Here is a 9,865-nt window from a genome sequence, read left to right on the forward strand (position 1 = left end):
AGCCTGCCCCCTCCCACAGGGCTTCCACAGGGGCCTCTGTCCCAGTGGGAATGGGGAGCCCCTGCCCCCGGCACCCACCCACCCTGCTGCTGCTCCCCCCAGAGCAGAGGACTCACCCGACACAAGTAAGTGCCTCTGTCCCCCCTGACCCCGGCTGCTGGGTTCCCTCCAGTTTAGCTGCCTGGCCCCAGGTAAGGTCACATGAGACTGCTCATATCACCCCCCCTCAGCACAGAGCCCTGGACAGCTGCCCTGCTCGCTCAGGTCTCAGGCTGGCAGGGCCTGCAGGGATACTGGGTTTGAATGACAAGGTGTTGGGGAAGCTATTAAAAGGCTTCTTCCTTGGCAGGGTCATGGTGCTTATGGATTGGCTATTTCTTGGATGGCTGGTGCTTGCACATGCAGCTGGGCTTTAGCAAATCAGAACGATGCAAGTCGTGAGTAACCCAGCGCCTCTGGAAATGGGAGTGGAGTAAAAAGTACAATATTGTCTAAAAAAAATAAAATAACTTGAATAAAAATCAGTGAGACAAAAATAAATTACTTGAGTAAAGTACAAAACCCCCCAAAAAGGTCTTGAGCAGTGTGATCAAGTATTTCTACTTAGTTATTTTCCACCTCTGCCCAGCACGCAGGGGTTCCTGGCCCCTTGCTGGTCTGCAGACTGGCAGTTTGTTACTACTGACTTAATGGGCTAGTGCTGTGTGCACCACAGAGCTTCCTGTAGCGCTGCCCATGCACCAGAGAGGAGGGCAGTTTGAGTCACCCAGCTCTGCCCCTTCTGAAAAGAGCAGGTGTTGTCTTAGCAGTGAGGGAGAGATGGGAAGGATCCTGAAGTAACCTCTTGGGTCACAGCTGCTGTAACAGGTGATAGTAAGAAAACTGGCTAGGCAGTTGTCATATGAAGATTGAGGCTACATTCCCTGACTGGGAATCGAACCCAGGCCACAGCAGTGAGAGTGCTGGATCCTAACCACTAGACCACCAGGGATACATGAAACATACCACTTTCTCATCTACACTAGCCTTTCCCAGGCCATTTTCTGTCCACTTCAGGCCAGGGGGACCATTGTCCCTTGTCCAGAAGGACAAGAACAGCCAAACAGAACATCAAAGCAACCAGACTGGACCAGGCCAGTTGTCCAACTAGCCCAGGATCCTGTCTCAGGACAGCAGCCAATTTCAATCCTCAGGACAGAGTTATTAAGTGATTCTTCCCATCTCCCATTCCCAGCTTCTGGAATACACCAGCTAGGGACACCTGCCCTGTCCATCCTGGTTAAATGCCATTGATTGACTTTCCCTGAATTAAATTATCCAGTTTTGTTTTGGGCCTTCTTGCAGATTTCACTTTTGCAACATCCTGTAGCAAGGAGTTCCACTGGGTGCAAAAATGCTTCCTTTTGGTCTATTTTTAACTTGATTACTTATCAGTTTCATTCTGTCAGCCTGGTTCTTTAGTAGGAGAAAAAATAATTTCTGCACCCGTCATCATCACATAAACCCCTGTCCTGTCGCCCCTTGCTTGTCCCTTCCCAAGCTGAGAAGAAGAAGTTCCATGAGCTCCTGGGAGCTGCTGTTCCAAAGAAGAGGCATTTCCAGCAGAGGAGATGCCAAGCCCAATCCCCTACACAGCACCCCAGGAAATACCAGTGGAGATTGGGAAAGCTCCCTCTCGGGCACAAAGGCAGCACTTTTCCAATGGAGCTAATTCTGCCCCACCTGCCCCCTGCGTTTCTGGCTCTGCCTGGCCCAGGAGGGCTGGTGTCCAGCAACTCTCTGCCTCAGTGTGGCTGGCTTTTGGGGAGAGCAACTAGGAAGTAGGGGGGGCTATAGCCCCTGGCTGGCTCTGCCAGTAAAAAGATGATGATAATCTCCCTGAACACTGGAGAATGTGGGCATCGATCCCACTGTCTCTCACATGCAAAGCGAGCGCTCTACCACTTGAGCTAATTCCCCTGCTGTGTTAAGTTTGGCCTTCTTGGAGGCTCTTCCCTTCTCCACAGGGACGTCTGTCTTCTAGGTCAGTTAGTCGTGGGAAAGGAGAAGGCTCCGAAAAGGCCACAAGGGCAACTCTCAGCAAGGAGACTCCTTCCAGCAAAGCCATGGGGGGGAGGAGGGGGCAAAGTCTCTGAGATGGCCCCTGCCCTGCAGCCTGTCCCACTTGGTCATTGTCATGGACTCTCTGTGAGGTCATCACCTCCCAACCTCCTTTAGCCAATAAGCTGAGGGGCTGCAAAAGGCCCTTGTGATGTCACTGCCACACCCACCCCTGCCCTACAGGGCTAATGTCCTGCCCCAGGCAGCCCCTTTGCATGGCTGAGCTGCTCCCAGGGGTGAAAGTGACACATTTCTTACAGGGCCTGTTCTATTGGGCACCACCCCTTGGGCCGGGGGGAGGTTCAAGGCAGGAAGTTGGGGGAGGGGTTGTGATAGGACAGTACCTGTAAGAAATTAAAGTGTGGAGTGTGGGAGGCTCAGGGCAGGGATTTGGGGAGCATGTGAGAGTGGTAAGGGCATCAGGGCAGAGGTGAGGATGTGGGAGGGTACAGAAGTCAGGGCACATGCAGCCTTTGTTACTCACCTGGCTCGGCTGAAGCTGACACTTTGTTCCTCGCTTCCCTTCTGCTGCTTCGTATCTTAGGGTACCTCCACCTGCCCCATGCTGAGAGCCAGGCCCAAGCAGGAAAGAGGCGGGTGGGCCCTCTTGGCATCAGGGTCCCACCACCCATCTTCCCACCATCGGCAGCCACAGCCCCTTTCAGCCACTAGGTCAGCCCAGGAAGGGAGGCAGGAAATGGGGCCAAGTAGCGAGTCAGGCTGTGAGGGGCAGGCAAAGCTCATCTTGCCTTGCAGGGCCACCAGTAACAGCATCTCTCCTGTGCGCTGCTGTTGAGTAAAGCATCCCTGATGGAGAACCAGTGCCATCAATGTACTCACTGCAGCTGCTGAAGCAGTTTAGGGAGGAGTGCATTAGTGTGAAGAGTTAAGAGTCCCTGGCTCAATCCCCGTCCTTGGTAGAAATCTTGGTGGTGCTCCTGTGGCTGAGTCCTTGTGTGGGTCTATCTATACTCGTAGTGCCTGTGGGTGCCATGGCGCCTGCTGGGCCATTTATGTGTGCCTGCCGAGTGACTGAGGCTGACCCTGCCCCCAGGTGCATAGAGCAAGTGCTGAGCTGGCCTTGGGCACATGGTGTATGGGTGTGGTGCTGGCCCTGGGTGCATGGCACAGGGGTGGTGCCAGCCCTGGGGGTGTGGTGCATGGGTGGTACTGGCCCTGGACACATGATGTAAGGGTGGCTCTTCCCCTGGGTGTGGGCGTGGCTCTGCCCTGGGTGCATGTATGGCCCTGCCCCAGGGCGCTGAGAAGCTCCAAAAGGTTGGGGACCACTGGTCTAGACTGTGTTGTTATTTCTAGCTAAGAATGCAAAGTAGAGAAAGTAGAGACACCAGAGTTGCAAATGAAGCAGGGATTTAAATAGCATGTGCTTCATTTGCATACTCTTACCCATGTGCTGTTTTGAAAGTGAAAGGGCGTCTGGGGCTGCTAGTTCAAGGCCCTTGGTTTGAACTAATGTGATTCTTCATTTTTTGCCCTCTGTGCCTCCCCCCCAACATACCCCAATCCCCCCCCCACCTGTCCCCAACACACCCCTTCCCCACTTTCCTCTCCCCCTTTCCCTACTGGTAACACAAACAGGACTTTTCCCTGTTGAAAGAACAAACTCTCTGGGGAATGTGGGGAATGTAGAACTGGGGAAAGAACCTGGGAGGAGGGTGGAGGCTGGGGGGGAAGGGGAGGTGGGGCTCAGGGCTAAGGCTAGGACTGACACCTTCCTCTAGTGATCCCACTGCCTTATGTCAGGGGCCTCAGGAGCGCTGGGGGGTGGCTCCAGGGGGAGAAGCTGGTTCAGAGGAACTTGAGCTGCTGGGCCACTGAAGCAGGCCACCAGCAGCAGCCTCTGTGCAGGGCACACACGCTCCAGGCCTCCCGGTCATATTGAGTCTTCCTGTGTGGCTTGGGCTCAGAGCCTGCCCCCCAGCTGGTGCCTTGAGGTAGCCACTGCAGCAGCAGGAATTTGGGCATCAGTTCCCCTGCTTTTCAGGAAAGGAAGACAGGTGCCAAGGCCCTTTTTAGCCACTGGATCTGTGCAGGCTGGATCTTCCTACCAGTTCTCTGCCCTGCTTCCTGCAAAGCTCCCATTTTTGCTTGTTTCTGCTTCCCTGTCCATAGCAGGCAGCTAAATGAAGGGAAGTCACCAAACCAAACATCCCAATGGCCAGCATGGGGCTTGAACCCACAACCTTAGTGTTATCAGCACCACACTCTAACCAACTGAGCTAGTCAGCCTCAGCTAGATGCCAGGATGTCTCTGCAGCTGCCAATGGCTTTTCTCTGATGGGGCCACTAGCGACTCACTGTGACGTGGGCTGGCTAGTCCTGCTGGTTTGAGGTTTGGTCAAGGTGGCTGGCGGTTGACACGGCGCACTGAGACCCAGGGTAAAAAGGCAGCCAGAATCTCTTGCCTCCCAGCTTCTTCCCTGTCAGCAGCAGCTGCAGCCCCTTTCGGCCACTGGGTCAGCCCGGGAAGGGAGGCAGGAATGGGGCCTCAGATTGCAGGATTCAGAGTCCTGAGCGCTGCCCTTGACACCATGGGACCTGAACCAACCACCCCTCACTCAACTGGGCCAAACTGGTGCCCCAGGTCATGCTCACGGGGACCTGCTTTACTTGTTTTCCTTCCGACTTCTTCTCCTGGGCTGCAAGGAGCGTCCCTGGGATTCCCTGGGACAGGCACAGGACTCTGCCTCCCCACAGTCGGCCCCACCCCAAAGGCTTTGGCAGAACGGAGGGGAGGGGCTCTGCTCACCCCACTGAATCCCACAGAGGTGCTGAGCTCGTGCCCTGCCCCCCTCAGCTTGGCTTCCCTCCTCTGCCCCATTCCTGCCTCATTTCCTCTTTGGGCCAGTCACACAAGGGAGGCAGCGGGAAGAGCCAGCCCCATACGCCAGCCTCCAAGGGCAGGGGAGGCCAAGCCACAAGCCCCCAGCCTGACCCATCTGGCTTCTCCAGGCTGGCACCAAGGGGCATTCTCAGCTGATGTCACTCCCCTGTCACATGGGATTTGGGCTCATCTCAGGCACAGGCCTGGCAGCAGGAGCTGCACTTACCTGGCCACCAAGGGGAGCTGCAATAAGAGAAGACCCTGTGTTTCTACCTGGCTTTGAACTAGAGACCTTTTGTATGTTAGGTAACCATGATGGCCACTATACCACAGAAACACACATTGGTAGAGGTGGAACTTGGCTGACTGTTCTGTTCCTAGCTCTTGGCTGACTGTTCTGTTCCCCCCTTTGTCACGTGGGGAGTTGGGCTCATCCCAGATACAGGCTGGTCAGCAGCAGCTTTACGTACCTGGGCACCCAGGGGAGCAGCAATAAGAGGAAAAACCTGTGTTTCTGCCTGGTTTTGAACCAGGGACCTTTTGCATGTTAAACAAATGTGACAACCACTACACCACAGAAACATAACTCAAGGGGGGGGGGGAGGAGTGGAACTTGGCTGACTGTTCTGTTCCTGTCTCTTTCCAACACCCTGCTCTGCGGGGGAGGGGAATGCACCTTGTGAACACTCCACCTCTTGTTCTCAGGGAAGCCGCTAACCCGAGCTGCCAGCTCCTCATTTCCTCACCAGCCCCTTGAGATTTGTAGCTCAAAGCTGGAGCTGCTGTGAAAGGAGGTGAAGCTACAGAAGCTGACAGGGACAATCAGCAGGCGGAGGGTTATTTTTTCTCCTCCCTGGGTTGATGTGGCTAGAACTGAGGAGAAGAAAATCCTCTTCCCTTCTCCTCAGAAGATGGAAATTGCAGTTGGTTCTCTCAAAGCTGAACCCCAGGACTATACTTTTTTTTTTTTCTAAAACCCTGATGAAAGCTGAGAGTGAATTGTTTTCAAACTGAGAATGTGACTTGAAGGGCATCACCCAGCATACGGCTTGAACCCATGACCCTGAGATTAAGAGACTCATGCTCAACCCACTTAGCTAACCAGGTTGGGTGCCAAAAAGCCTTTTCACACCCCATTACAGGGTATCAGGAGCCAAGTGTTCACCACTGCCTGACAAGTCTTTTTTTTGCCCCCAGTTACCAAGAGTCTTGGTGCCAGCCTGGGGAAGAGAGATGAGTGAGGCCGGGAACCTATTGGAGTATTGGAGAACCTTGTGGAATATTTGTCCAAGTTGAAGTCCATCAGAAAATGGATTTATAGGTGTTTCTGTGGCGTAGTGGTTCTCACATTTGCCTAACACACAAAGGTTAGGTTTACACTGGAGGGCTCATGCTCAAGAATGGCTGTTCTTGCGCAAGAATCCTCAGAGCGTCCATACCGCCCACCTACTCTTGCGCAAGAAGATTTACAGTACGGCATCAGAAGACAGGGCTTCTTGTGCAACAGCTACGCTCTTTTCTGACAAGTGTAAGCCCTTCTAGTTCCTGTGCTTTGACTTCCTTTTCCACAGGCCGGGTGTCTGACGCACCCGGAGCTCAGTCTCTGGTTCGGAGGGGCCCTGGAACTTACAATCTGGCTGGAGCTTGCTGCTTCTCCTGATGTTCTCACGTGTGGTTCCAGCAGCTGCAAGACTCCAACTCTTGTCCCGATGGCGCTAACAGGTGCCCACCTCTAAGTGCTCATCTAAATTGGTCTTTATGGTCCCTTTCAGTGCATTTTTCTCCTCAGCAGCGCACAAGAGAGAAGCTGTTGCCAGCGGCCCTGCAAGGCAAGACGAGATTTTCCTGCCTTCCTCAGACTGACTCGCTACTTGGCCCCATTCCTGCCTCCCTTCCTGGCCTGACCATGTGGTTGAAAGGGGCTGCAGCTGCTGCTGACAGGGAAGAAGCCAGGAGGCAAGGTGCTGGCAGCAAGAGATTCTGGCTGCCTCTTTGCCCTGGGTCTCAGCGCGCCATGCTGGCCACCAGCCACCTTGACCAAACCTCAAAGCATCTGGACTAGCCAGCCCACATCACAGTGAGTCACTAGTGTCTCTGCCAGGGAAGAGCCCTTAGCAGCTGCAGAGACATCCCTGCAGCTGCCTGCGATACCCCCCTGAAAGTGTTACTTACGAGGTAGGTTTCCGTAGGCTGGTGAGTGCAGTTGGTTAGAGAGTGGTGCTAATAACACCAAGGTTGTGGTTTCTAGCCACAGGGCTGTTTGGTTTGGTGACATGCCCTTGTTTAGCTGCTTGCTATGGACAGGGAAGCAGAAACAAGAGAAGGCTGAGAGCTTTGCAGGTAGGCCAGAGAACTGGTGGGGGGATGCTCCAGCCTGCACCGACCCAGTGGCTAAAAGGGCCTTGGCCTGGCCTGCTTTCTCCAATAGCAGGGAAACTCTTCTCCTCCCTCCATTGTTCCCAATGGAGTGACAATGTCCAAATTCCTGCTGCCACAGTGGCTATCCCAAGGCTCCCTGCAGGGAGGAGGCACCCAAGCCAGAGAAAGGTTCAATATTTCCAGGTGGCCTGGAGCATGTACTAGGCACATAGTGCTGCTGCCAACTGCTTGGTTGTCTGCTTCAGTGGCCTGGCAGCTGGCCCTCCCCAACCCAAACTCACTCCCGCTCCAGTTCCCTCTGAGCCTGCAGCTGCCCCTGCTCCTCTGGCTTCTTCCCCTGGAGCCATTCCATGGCTACTGAGGCCCCCGCCCATGAAGCAGTGGGGCCACCAGAGGCAGGCGCCAGTTCCAGCCCCATCTTTGAGCCCCACCTCTCCCTTCCTCACCTCTTCACCAGCCTCCTCCTCCCTCCCAGGTTCTTTACCCAGCCCCTCCCCACAGCCCCTCCCCACTTCTACATTCCCCACATGAAAACCACAGTTCGTTCTTTCAGCAGGGAAAAGTCAAGTTTGTTTTACCGGCAGGGGGAGAGGAAAGTGGGAAAGGAGAGCAGGGGAAAGGTGGGGGAGGGGGAGAGAGGCACAGAGGGCAATGTAGAGGCCCCTTGTGGGGATGCCCAGGGGAGAGTCTCACAGGTGTCCTTGTCTGAAACTCTCCTCCAGAGCCTCTTGGAGATACAAGCCCCCAATGGGCTCCTGGTGGCATCATGGGCACCGAGTTCTTCGGTGGCCCCAGCCCAGGTAGGGCAGCTGCTGTATAGAAGAAAGTGGCTCAGGGAGGGAATACTTGAATGACCCTGTGGGGGTTGGTGAGTTTTGGCTCGTTCGCAGCAACCCAGTCAGTGGAATGTTTCCCTGCGCTTAGGGCTCTGATTTGGGACCCAGTGGAGGAAGAGGGCCTGGGTCCCGCTATCTCCAACCCAGGGGCCGACCACTTTGCTAGCCCACGCTAAGAGTTCCCTGTCATTGGTCTTGAGCCGAGAAGGCTGTGCACTTGCTAAGTAAGGACATTTCTTGCAGGACCTTAGCCTGGAAGGCTGTGTTTCTGTTGATCCAAACCCCTCACTGGGGAGCCCCAGCCTGGAGAAGGCGAGGCTTGTGTTAATCAAGGACTCTATTCATAGACCTCAGCTGAGGTGGTGATGCTTCTGTTAATTAAGGGGCTGGGTTTCATTAATAAAAGGGCCTCTGCTGGACAATTGGAAACAGGATATTAGGATTTGTTTTTCGGGGATTCCAGGACACAGCTTGGGCTCAGCCTGACTGTGTGACAGGGTACCCACAGGGAGGGAATGTATGACACACAATCTCTGTATTGGTACAAAAAAGTTAGCTCATGTGGCCAGAGTGAGGCTCAGGGGATTTGGATTGTGGGAAGGGACTTAGGGTTGGGGCAAAGAGTTGGAGAACAAAGGTGTGAGGTCTGGCTCTGGGGTGGGGCTAGGGATGAGAGCCTCAGGGATGAGGTTTGCAGTGTGGAGGGTTGAGGGCAGGGTTCCCTCAGGCTGAAGCCCACCCACCTCCAAAGCAGAGCCACACAGTGAGTACTCAACTGCTCCAGGGTGGGCTGTGCGGCAGACGGTGCTTATTCTAGCAGTCCTGGACAGTGGCAGAGCCAGAGCCACAATGGGGGCCTGCTTCAGCCATAGCTGTGTTGTGGGTACTGCATACTTTGACAGACTTGGCCAGGGTCTGAGCCGCAGCAGCATCACAGGCAGTGAGGGCTTCAGCAGCCCCGGCCCAGAGCCATGTGGTGGGGGGGCTCACTCCAGCAGCTGCTCCAGTAGCCAAAGCCAAGGACCCAGAGTGGTGAGGGACTGGCTGCTCTAGAGACTGGGGCCATGTGGTAGAGGTCTGGTTCCAACTCCACTTCATTAAAGATCGCCACCTTGGGATCTCAAAGGTAAATCTGCAGGTTATCTGAGGGATAAAATAGATGGCAGATGACTAGAGAAATGTTCTGCGCCCTGTTCATATTTAACAGCCTAAATCATGTCAAGGAGAACAATTCTCTCTGACCCTCAATATTCTTGTCATTTGTGAAGGCATCAATCACATCAATAGTGTTGATTGTGCCAATGATTATTTTTGTCCCCGTGGAAGTTATTTCTCTCACTCTCACACACACACGTGCACTATGTAGAGGCAACTAAAACTTTAATGCTGTTGATTATCTTCTATTGATGCTAAATCAATATGCAATTGATGATATATTAAAGGGACTTTTCTATGACTGATGGGTCTAAAGCATGCAGATACTATAAGAAATACAATCTATAATTAGATTGTGTCCTATATACAGTGAAGTAATGTGGTCTGAAGAAAAAGAGCTGGATAAAGTTTTCTGGTGATATCCCTAAATTCATCTTCTGAATGTCATTAACTTGCAGCTGCAGAATGAGCTTTAGAGTCAATGGCTAGGGATGGTGCATTCATTTTTTATCCTTTACAAATTACTACACTATGACTAGATTAGACTGGG

At 53.7% G+C, this 9,865-nt stretch overlaps 2 non-coding genes across 2 annotated transcripts; both read right to left on the bottom strand.

Annotated features, from left to right (window-relative positions):
* Positions 1-919: 919 nt before the first annotated feature.
* TRNAE-CUC (transfer RNA glutamic acid (anticodon CUC)) lies at positions 920-991 on the bottom strand. Its single transcript has one exon. It is a non-coding gene; the product is annotated as a tRNA-Glu (tRNA).
* A 3,285-nt stretch (positions 992-4,276) lies between these two features.
* On the bottom strand, positions 4,277-4,350 carry TRNAI-GAU (transfer RNA isoleucine (anticodon GAU)). Its single transcript has one exon. It is a non-coding gene; the product is annotated as a tRNA-Ile (tRNA).
* Between the last annotated feature and the right edge of the window lie 5,515 nt (positions 4,351-9,865).

The sequence above is a fragment of the Pelodiscus sinensis genome, chromosome 25 (assembly GCF_052426305.1).
Source record: "Pelodiscus sinensis isolate ZL-2025 chromosome 25, ASM5242630v1, whole genome shotgun sequence".
Taxonomy (NCBI): Eukaryota; Metazoa; Chordata; order Testudines; family Trionychidae; genus Pelodiscus; species Pelodiscus sinensis.